Consider the following 11,647-nt stretch of genomic DNA (forward strand, 5'->3'; position numbering starts at 1 on the left):
CATTATTTGCACGAAACTATTTTCTCAAACAATCTGGTATTATCATGATAAGCAATTATCTCTGTGGTTAAAACATTAAAACAGCACGCCACAGGAAAAGTGTTCAAAAACATTGCATCCACAACAAATATTTCTATTGACTGAATTTGAATATTTAAATTTTTTGTAACTTCTCAGTAATGATTTCATGTTTAAGTGTTTAACTCCATTCATTTGAATGGCATATTTAATCTAAATGTTTATATCAGAAGTAAAACATAGTTTAAATCATTATTTTATTTATTTAAACTGTTATTTGCGTCAGTTTCACTAAACGGCCCAGCACGCTCGCTGGCGCGGACATTTAAGAAAGGATGAATATTTGCTTCAAGTGACAGGCTTGGTGAGTGAAATTATATTTTGTATTATCTTTCTGTATATGTCTGTAATAAACCTCAAAACAGCCCTACGGTGGTCAAGGAACAGCCAGCCGGTTTAATCAAAGAGAATTTACACTTTATTTCAAATAGAGAGGCTAAAACTCATCATACGGGTACAGGCAAGATATGGAGCCAGGGAAGAGAAACACGGGAAACTCCGCAAGGCACAACACTTCATACACACAGTGAGTTTTCACGCCAATGACGACACACTACACTATTCCCCCACTAATTCAGAAGAACTCGTCCTCGAGTCAAGATGATAATCCTTAGTCCAAACCGGCAACTTCCTCTGTCGTGGAGGTCGACCCATCTCTGCAGAAGTTGTGATATTCTGCGCAGAGCCTCCTCCATCATATAAAGGCTTAACTGTAAGTCCCGGGCTATGCTCCAACCTAGACCACGCTGAAGGCACTGGCGAGCCATGTTGAAGGTTTCCTTCCCTTGTTCCCACCGGGCAAAATTGTCCCTCTGCAGATGGCGGTCTATCGGCCATGACCGGGGGCAACTGTTGAAGGGTCGACGGGTCAACCAAAATTGTGCCGACTCATCATTCCCCTCCAGCCTCTCTGAAACAGATTGAGAAACGGTTTTAACCGATTGTAATGAACAACCGTAGTAGCCCCTCCCTCAACTGACTGTAACTGATACAGCACATCAGACAACCGCTCGATTACTTTAAAGGGGCCCTTATAACATCTCTGCAATTTAAAGCAAACCCCTTTCTTCCGAGCCTTATTTCGAACCCAGACTAGTTCCCCCACTGAATAATACTGTACTTGAGCCCGAAAATCTAAATACTTTTTCTGCTGGGAAGAAGCCTGTAACTGATGTTGCTGTACTGCCCCAACAACAGTGGACAAAATCCCTGCCATACGTTGCACATATTCACTTGGAGACTCAAAGGCCTCTTCCAAGTTCACATTCAACATTATATCCACCAGTAATACCATTTCGCCCAAACACCACTTTATGAGGGGTAAAGCCAGTAGTGGCATGGACGCTACTACGATACGCCATCATTACATAAGGTAATAAAGAATCCCAATTCTGTTGATTCTTATCCACGAAAATTGATAGCATAGAAAGCAAAGTCCTGTTAAAGCGCTCAATAAGCCCATCTGACTGAGGGTGATAGGGGGACGTACGCGTTTTATTGATCTCCAATAATCTGCAAAGTTCCTGAAAAAGAGTAGACTCAAAATTTCTGCCTTGATCAGAATGAAGGCTGCGAGGGACACCATAACGGCAAACCCACTCCTCAACTAACACCTTAGCAACTGATCGTGCTTCCTGATTTGGTAAAGCAAAAGCTTCTGTCCACTTAGAAAAATAGTCTCCCACCACCAAAACATACCGATTCTTATCAACGGTTTTGGGAAGTGGGCCCAAAATATCCAGAGCCACACGCTCATAAGGGCGAGACATGACAGAAGGACACATCGGGGCCTGTGGAGTTCGAACTGGAAGCTTCCGTGAGCCGCACTCAGAGCATTCACTACACCACCTCCTCACAACGGCAAACCACCCCGGCCAATAGAACCGATCTTTAACTTTTCCTTGTAGTTTTTGCACCCCCAGATGGCCACCTGTAACCACATTGTGCAACATGGCTAACACTTTTGGAATTTTGTGGAGGGACTCGCACCAATAACTGGTCCTGTATCTGAAGCTGATCCCACACCCTTCCAAATTTCTGCAGCTCAGGGTAGTTTCTTACCTCCCCACACTCCTTTAATGGCTTAGATAGCAGCTGAAATAATTGCCCCAACTCATTATCCTCCCTCTGCAACCTAACCATATCATCTTCCAGTCTTTCTCCAGATGGTAGCCCTACATTCGTTTTAGCCACTTGCACTACTCTCACAGGACAACTTTCCTCAATCGCCACACCCCCACTCTGGTCTGACACATGACCCGGAATTACACTCAGGCCCGGCAATCTCGATAAAGCATCTGCATTAGCATGTTGTTTCCCTGGCCTATGAACGATCCTATACTGAAAACTTGCTAACTGTTCTAACCAACGGGCCAACTGTCCTTCAATTCCTTGAAAATTATGTAACCACCGCAAGGAATTGTGATCTGTACGCAGCACAAACTCTGCCCCTAAAAGGTAATGCTTAAAATGTTTCATAAACGTCACCATACTCAACAATTCCTTTTTGGTGGTGGCATACTTACGTTCTTGTTTTGTCAGGGCTCGACTTGCATAGGCCACTACGCGTTCCATCCCCCCCTCTACCTGGGATAGTACAGCACCTATCCCAACATCTGAAGCATCGGTATCCAAAATAAATTGTTTCAAGGGATCGGGATAAGCCAAAACTGGGGCTGATATAAGACATGACTTGAGTGTAATAAACCTCAAAACAGCCCTACGGTGGTCAAGGAACAGCCAGCCGATTTAATCAAAGAGAATTTACACTTTATTTCAAATAGAGAGGCTAAAACTCATCATACGGGTACAGGCAAGATATGGAGCCAGGGAAGAGAAACACGGGAAACTCCGCAAGGCACAACACTTCATATACACACAGTGAGTTTTCACGCTCAATACGTCACACAGTGTTTAATACTCAACACCCCAGCCTGCACAGCACACAGTGACCACACGTAAGGCGTGTTTCCTCCGTTCTCAATTCCCCAACCTCCCTCTCTAACCCGCTGTCCGTTACACAATACACAGTCAAACAATTCATATAGGAATAGATTAAAAACACTTCCCTCTCGCGGGGCAGAGAAGACTCATCCGGAGGGGGTGAGTAGTGCGAGCAGCAACCCGTCTTCTCACCGAAGACGTCACTCTACCGTCCAGGGGCGGAACTTAAAGTTCATTCATAAGATCCATCCGTCGTATGCGTCAAGGCATTCATAGAGTCTCGGTAGCACGTGGGCATTCATTCATAGAACCTCGGTAGCACGTGGGCATTCATTCCTAGAACCTCGATAGCACGTGGGCATTCATTCATAGAACCTCGGTAACACGTGGGCGTCAGCCGAGCAATATTCTGAGGTAATCGGTGACACTAATTCCCCCCCTTCTACAACTCAACTATCTCCCCAAAGGCAGCTAGCTAACTAGCTATCTTCATCTCCGGAGGACCTATCGTCCCCGAGAGACAGCCAAAACGTTCTCAGCAAGTCACCACCCCAGCCTCCCCCGGTTGCACCACACCACTTTTTTAAAGTCCCTTTGTCCTCCCTTCACAGGTGCATGCCCATCAAAGCAGTCCCTTTGTCCTCCCTTCACAGGTGCATGCCCATCAAAGCAGTCATGTAATCAGCCAATGACGACACACTACATGTCTTTAGATTTTCTGTCTAAAAGTGACCAAAAAGACATTTAACTCCAGCTCACCATCGGTGTCGCCAAACTGCTCCATCTCCAAAACGTTCGTACGCATGGGTCAGAGTTTGCGTGCAGGTGCGCAAATTTTCCCGTCAAGTTTGTTTTTATAAATCACAACTTGTGCGTCGGAAGTGGCAGACGCCTCTTTCAGGGCCTGTTTTGTGCGTACGCAACGGTTATAAATGAGGCCCCAGGTCTGGATTTGTTGCGGAACGGCTGTTGCCATGACTGACAGCTGAAGTCACAAAGACCCACGAGATGTCGCGAATTCACGTATGATCGCGCAATATAAGTGCTGAATTGCTGCGGAGCTATCCGGTATCCGTCAAAAATAGAATCTCTGCATATCTGCTCCGGAGGGCTGCAGATCGCCGGAGTCGGAACGCAGCCGTTCCGCAGTCAGTGAAAATACACACATTGGCCCTCATTTATCATTCTTGCGTAGAAACGGGCGTATATGTTGGCGTAAGATTATGCTTACACTCCTCTCACCGCCTGATTTATGAAGCTGTGCGTACCTTTGAAATCCAGGTGTACGCAATACCTGCCCTTGATAAATGCCGCGGCTGAAAACGATCGTCATTAGAATAACATGCCCCTGTATATTCAAGTCTCCGCTTCCCCCACGCCCTCATTTTACGCCATGGACACACGGAAGACGGCAAAGAAGAGAAACTTCTCCGACGTGGAGCTCGAGACCATCACCAGGGAAGTGGAAAGAAACTAAATTGTTTTATCTGGGAGTTTAAAGAGTGGGATTAAAGGCGCCCACAAAAACAAAATATGGACCCAAATTACGAGTTCTGTTAATAGTGCGCACTCCAGCAGAGGTAAGAATGTTTTATTGCTTAATATAGACCAATAGTGATCAAGTTAAGCATGAGTTTTCTTGTTTATTGTAGGTGAAAAAAAAGTGGTCAGATATAAAGATCACCACAAAGAGGCATGAGACCGGCACTGAAGAGGAGCCAGAGTCAGGGGGAGTATAATAATTTGTATTATTAATGACGCTTATTGTTATTTAGAAGAAGAATGTCGTTATTATATATATATATATATATATATATATTATTATTATTATTATTTTTTTTTTTTTAAAGAATGTCATTTTTATTATTTTGTCAGTCTGAAATATTTTTTGGTCATTGAAAGCCTTTCATTACTGAACCCAGTCCGTGCGCACCTGCCGGGCCTAACCCTGAAACGTCAGGTAAAGCGCACAGGCTCGCAACTGAAGGAATAGGCTACATATGCCTACAGATCAAATGCTTTGGTAAAGTCACACAAATTAAACATTGAAGTCCATGTTGCACAAAAATAAACACTGAAGTTTATAATTACTATGTTGCTGTTTTTTTACAGTGGGTCATAATATATCATATCTTTTAGTTTGTCAGTGCGTTTTGTGGTGTTAGGAATTGTTTTTCTGCGTATTTCCGCACTAACTCAAAACGTGCGTACATGTACACCACCTCCTGAGCTGGCGTAGGATTTGAGCGTGCCGTACGCCAACGTCCATATTGATAAATCTCAAAGTCACCGTGGTTTTGGGTGTACGCCAGGTGTACGCTGGAAATTTGGTGTACGCACTTTTGATAAATGAGGGCCATTGACTTTAACGGAAACCTATTGACTCCGCCGCCATTCCGGAGCGGATCCGCAGCCATTCCGCAGTTGGTGGAAATTAGGGGTAAGAGTGAGTCCTGAAAGGTCTGTCTGAGCATCAATAACTGTTTAACTGCACCAATTATATATTTAAAATTGGTGCCAAAGCGCTTGTATTTGTTGTGTCCCCTGTTGAAATGATACCTGATAGAGAGATCCACCTGGCTAGTGGCCTCCAGGTAATTCCAGGTTGAGACTTAGGATAAAACAGCGGTTAAAGTATCTGCAAATTGACCTTATATGGCAAGAAATCCTCTTTATTTTCACATTTCAACTGGATAAACCATGCATCTGTTAAATATAACGCCATTTGTTTGATTCTGCACAGGATTCAAGATTGTTACATGAATGTTGAGCAGTTGTTTTCCCAATTAACATTCCCTCATGTCAGCCACAACGTATGTTACCAGAACTTTTCGTTCTCGTCTGCAAGGTTTCATTGAGCCATTTACGGATCTATGAGTGTTCATCAAGACATTTACAGACTTGTGCACAACAGATATGAGGAATGTGCATGAATTCATAATTAAAGATTACAGTTGAGAGTCTTTTTCAAATATCTGTTCCAAACGTGGCTTCACAGTCAAAGTTAATTAGCTTCTTGTTTCACAGGTGATCGTGGTAGCATATCGAGAGACGCTGTTGTCTCACTGCGTTGGTCGCCTCCGGATAATGAAAGCAAATTGAATATACTCCTTGACAAAAGTTATAGTGAGAAATAACTAACAAGAGCATGGAATCATGTTTTGCATCAGAAGTCTTTAGACTTAAAGGTTTATGGTTTTAATTTACTAGGTTTAAATAGTAAATTTAAATGGACCTGATAACATTTTTATACATTTTATGACTTTAATGTTATTGTTCATTTTACACTGCCAATTGCAAATCACAACAGTCTTGAACTGCCCCATCTTGAAGTTTCAGCCTGAAAAGTGGGCATTTAATTACGTTAAATCTGTCTTTAAGTCTTTAAAGGGTTAAAATGTCCTGCGACAGAATGGAAGGGCTATACATTTGCTGACTTCATTCATTCTGTTTGTGTCTCTTCAATAGTGCATCTTTGTTTCCAATTGTCTCATTTTTCCAGACCCTGCATATTATTGCAAAAGTAAATAGAAAGATATCTCTGAGAATTACTATATGCCACAGTCTGCGTACTAATGGGACACACAAATGTAATAACACATTGGCATGATGAATATGCAGTCTAATGTTATTCTGTGGAATCTACAAAAAAAGCCCCTCTCCCACCTCTTTCCATCTGTTTATGCAGCTAAATGTAATTTTGAGGTGTTTCTCTGTCCTGTGGTAATTATAATGGGACTTTAGCAAAGCATAATTCATATCGGTGACTGACAGAAAGGGCAAAGTGGTTTTCTTGCTAAATGTATGGTTTTCTGGCAAGCTTTACATGAGCTTTCTTTCTCCTGAGATATTTTATGGCAGGGTCAAAGCTTTGATCATTAAACCCCTCATAACCTCTAGTGCTGACCTTTATGAACTCTATCCATATCTGTTCCAGAAATCTCTCTTATTTTTTCGCCTGCATTGGGGTCAAGGCGGCTTTCACTCCCTTAATGTTGGCTGGGTTGTTTGAACCAACACTCAGCTTGTTTGAAGTCAAAAAGCCCTCTAGAAAAAAAAAAAATAAATCCCAAGATTTTACACGACTTGAAGTTTCATTAAAATTAGGTATTGAGTTAAAGTTTTAATGTGACGTTATTTTAGGCCGGGCCATTTTCAAACGAATGTTATAAAAAACATTTCACAAACAATTTTCTGTTCCTGTTGAAGTCATAGGCCATGTTCACACAGCAGGATACGGTTATCAGTCCTGTATTTGAATAATGAATAAGCTACAGTTACGTTCACATTTACGGGAGTGGCAACCGCATTCTATAACCAAACTCACACCAATACATTTTCATGACTCACAGCCGCATTCTCGGAAAACCCGCGCTGTGTGAACGGAACCGCACTGGACAACTAGTTGTCTGTCACGTCATACAGTGCGAGAGAGTCGCTCTGCTAAGGGGTTTTGTGTGTACAAATATATTACTTGATGGCAGAAAACTGCTAGACTACCTAATGTTAGACTGTTTTTATAAACTGTTCAGTCTGACCGATAAACTCGCGGCTCAATTATACTCTTGTCTCAATTAGACTAAAAAATGATCAGTTTTATAGATGTGGCCATCTTTGATATGTAACAGGTTAGCTCAAAGGGGAAATATTAATAATAACTCATAATTTCAGTTATGATTAATTATTCATATTTGGGTCAGTTAATTGGATTAACTTGAGGTAGCTAAATTAATATTACAATCAATTAATCAGTTCCAACGAACTCTTTTGATTATTCATTTATTCTAAGAAAAGCGTATCTTTCATGGCCACCAATTTTTTTTATTTCTTAGCATGTATCGCTTAGCCTTAGAGCATGTAACAAGATCAAGATCGTAAAATGGACTTTGTTGCAAGCAGAGAATCAGAACCAAATACATATTGTGCACAAGTTCTATTAACTTAATCACAAACATAACTAAACTAAACATACATACATACATACATACATGCATAGGTAAAATGCTGAGTGATAGAATGGAACCCCACAGACAATCAACCTGAAGAAGAAGCAGCAGTAGAGGCTAGAAGAAGAGAGAGGAGGGCCACTGTGGATTTGTCTCTAATAAAGCCTGAGAAAGGCTCCACCTCTCCGGGTTTGCTTGACCAATGAGAAGGGTGGAATTTCCAAGCGGGAAAATTCCTCTGTGGTTGATTTATGAATCTTTGTTCTAAGCGTGCTCATTTGCAAGTGCAGCTGGATTGGTTTCTAATGAAGAAACTAAGAAAGATTCTTGTAATACTAATATGTTGCGCAGCTATCGGTATATCATGTACACAATTATTTCGATCTTCAAAGTACCAATTTATAGAGACCAAACATGGTATCGGTGAGGTTACAGTGACCGTTGGTTCTATAATAAAATACATAGTATCAAAGAGATAATAGTATCAAAAGATAATAGTATTAAAAGACACAACACAAGACAGTAAATCATTCACAAAATGTTCTGGAATGCATGTTAATTTCATGTTAATCAGTTCATCGATAAATAAATTCAGGAGAGTCTGTTCTAATATCTGTAGGTCTTGTGGCAGAGGCCCCTGTTCACATTGCTAAGAGTCATAAAACCAACAAATCTGATCGTGGTCATGGTAACGAAGACCTTCTTGCCCTGTTTGGGGGGATGGGGCTAGAGATCCCAGAGTGAGTTCTAAATATCATTTGTTAAACTATAACAAATACTTGTGTCTGACTTGTCTCAGTCGTTACAGATATTACTTTGGTCACTGTCACTATGGTTACTGGTAAGCAAATACAGGCTTTACTCTCGTTGCACGTTAAAGGTGCTCTAAGCGATGTTGGGTGAAGTCACTTCTTGTTGACGTTCAAAGTATTGTCAAACAAAACGGAGGCTAGCTCGACCCTCCCTCCTCCTCATCCTGTCCCCTCCCCCTCCCTTCCGTGCTTCCTGAAACAGTCATGAACCATTTAGAAAAAACAAACTGGATTTACCCACCTGTCCAGCAAAAACAGAGCCACCTGAATTTCGGATTGGAAGCCCTTCTGCCGGCGGAGTTCTCGCCACCTTTTGAACGCTTTTCCGATGTAAATTCGGGACTTCACGGGTTCCTTCTCCTTAACGGAACGTCGTCTCTTTGGTCATGTGTCGGCCATATCAAAATTCTCAAGAATATACATTTTTAACGTTAATTGTTGCCATTGTCTAGGACATCTCTCCTCTAGCTAACTTCCCTCTTCATGCTTCTCTCTCCTCCACTCCCCACACCCCCCCTTCATGTGCATGTGCACTAACCCCCCACCCCCAAATCATTCTTGTCGGTTATTGGCTGGAACACTGTTTGTTATGTTTCGTGGTCCAGGCTGGGCCAGTTTGTTTTTCTTGCCGTTTGTGGAGCCTGGGCTGTCTACAGAGATCACGTTTTTTTACAGTGTGTTCAGGGGACAGGCAGCTAACGGATAGTGAGGAGATGTCTGCTGTATGTGACAAAAAATGTTTTGGCCTAAAAAACGTGTGACATCGCTTAGAGCACCTTTAACTTCATACAGACAGTATTAGAGACGCTGTAAGTTGCATAGTAGCCAAGTGAACGGAACATTTCGAGACTCACACCTGTAAGTAAATGCAGTTGTCAATCCCAAAAATGTACAGTGTGAACATAGCCATAGTAGCCTATACATTTTGCCTTTTTTTTTTTATAAACCGTGGAAGTAGGCTATAACTGCAAAACTGTAAATACTGTAAATCCACTGCATCATTTTACCTAACAAGTTACAGCCAGCACTATTTTTTAAATGGTTTATAATGAGAGTATATTTATTAATGTTTGAAGTCGTGTGAAACGGAATTAGTGACAGATATTTACTTCCATATTGTGACGTAGGCTACATCTGAGTGAAGCGGATTATTGAAAAGAAAAAAGTGAGGTTTGGTTCTATCCATTGATTGTTGATTGGATAGAGGCAGATCAAATGAGTTGGCTGGCGATTGTAAAAAATGGGTGGAGTTAGTAGACTAAATTAGCCAAATGATCAGGCTGTTCAAGTCATAATATGATTCACTACATTCAGCTCATGAATTTTTAAATCATAAAGTCCTGATTGGAAAGCACCGTGAAATTTCAATGTCCACTTAATGGTGTTCATTTCTGTTGAACGCTGTTGTTTAACCTTAACAGAGTTTTATGCCCATTACAGGTGTAAAGCTCTAGATCTCTCAATACACCTGGGTTTCACACTCTGGTGTTTATTCGTATGGGCTTTGTAATTGCATAATGAAGCTGGACAGAAAAATAAAAAAACACAGCTGTTATTTTGGGTCATGTTGCCAGCCATTGGCTGCCACCCATTGTGTGTGAGGCGCTTTTCCCAGCTTTTGCATGTATGCATTTTTGACAGATGGGTTGCTTGGCTTCGTTTCGTAAAAAACAACAAACAGTTTTGGCTGTCAAGCACACAGACTTTGTGACACTGCATGTTGTCACCATTGACTTCTCAATATTTCCATCATTCCAGCAAGTTGGAATTTAAATTTAACCATGATGCTTTTTTTCATGACAGCTTTACACAGGCTCTTTTATTTAATTAAATTTTGTTTACTTATAATCATCATTATACAATGCAATATATATTTTTTTTTTTTTTGAAAGAAGTATCTTATGCTCTTCAAGTCTGCATTTATTTCAGCAAATTAAAATAACAGTTTTCTATTTATATAATACATTTGATGTAATTTATACCTGTGATGGCAAAGCTGATTTTTCAGCATCATTATTTTCATTAAAATAGAAAACAATTATTTTAAATTGTAATAACATTTCACAATATTATTGATTTTTACTGTATTTTTGATTAAATAAATGCAGGATGCAGCTTCTTGGCAGTATGACGACAACATTTACAAGTGGTAAATTATGTGGTGTGCTGTTGTGAAAGGATGATGATTAATCACCCTCTGATATAGCTTTACTCCAGTGATTCATGCTGGAGGATTTTTGTGGTTGCCCAAACCTTACGATGGCCCATGCTGGTTCTCGGGTCACAAAGGTGCCCGGAGAAAGAGCTGCAAAATGAGCAGAAGGCATTCTGTTATTCCTCTGGCTCATATGCATGTGCTTGTTGTGTCTGTGTGTGTCACTCATCAAATATTTGACATCTTAACTAACTGTATTTGGAAGTTTTTTTTTTTTTGCCATATGGGGATGTGAATTTAGCGTAGAAATTACTTTTCAAAATGGCAATAAAACTGTCAAAACATGCGTAACAGGCACACATACAAGGTTAGCGAATAAAATGAAAAAGCAAAACAGAGTAGTGATTTTACAGTGCCAAGCTGTCAGATGTTCACCAAATGGTGATCCAGTATTGAAAAGCTATTTTTACACACACCAGAAAATATTAACTTATACTATATGCACACAGTCAGAATCTTACAGTGAGTCTGTCCTAATGAACATCCAGTTTTGAAAAGCAGGTCTTCTGAAATGCATTTCATTTGCACAGGTGTAAAAAAAAAAAAAAAAAAAAACTTTCAGATATTTGCCTCAACTACCTTATGATATGAAACTAAAAGTTTGGATAATTTATATATATCAGTACAAAGTCAGAGCATCTAACTTAACTTTA

General features: G+C 40.7%; 1 long non-coding RNA gene across 1 annotated transcript; it reads left to right on the forward strand.

Annotated features, from left to right (window-relative positions):
• Positions 1-2,775: 2,775 nt before the first annotated feature.
• On the forward strand, positions 2,776-3,725 carry LOC311298995. The gene is made up of 3 exons (XR_014629024.1): positions 2,776-3,311; positions 3,373-3,632; positions 3,675-3,725. It is a non-coding gene; the product is annotated as an uncharacterized lncRNA (long non-coding RNA).
• Positions 3,726-11,647: the final 7,922 nt, after the last annotated feature.

Source organism: Rutilus rutilus, assembly GCF_951802725.1.
Source record: "Rutilus rutilus genome assembly, chromosome: 10".
Classification (NCBI taxonomy): Eukaryota; Metazoa; Chordata; class Actinopteri; order Cypriniformes; family Leuciscidae; genus Rutilus; species Rutilus rutilus.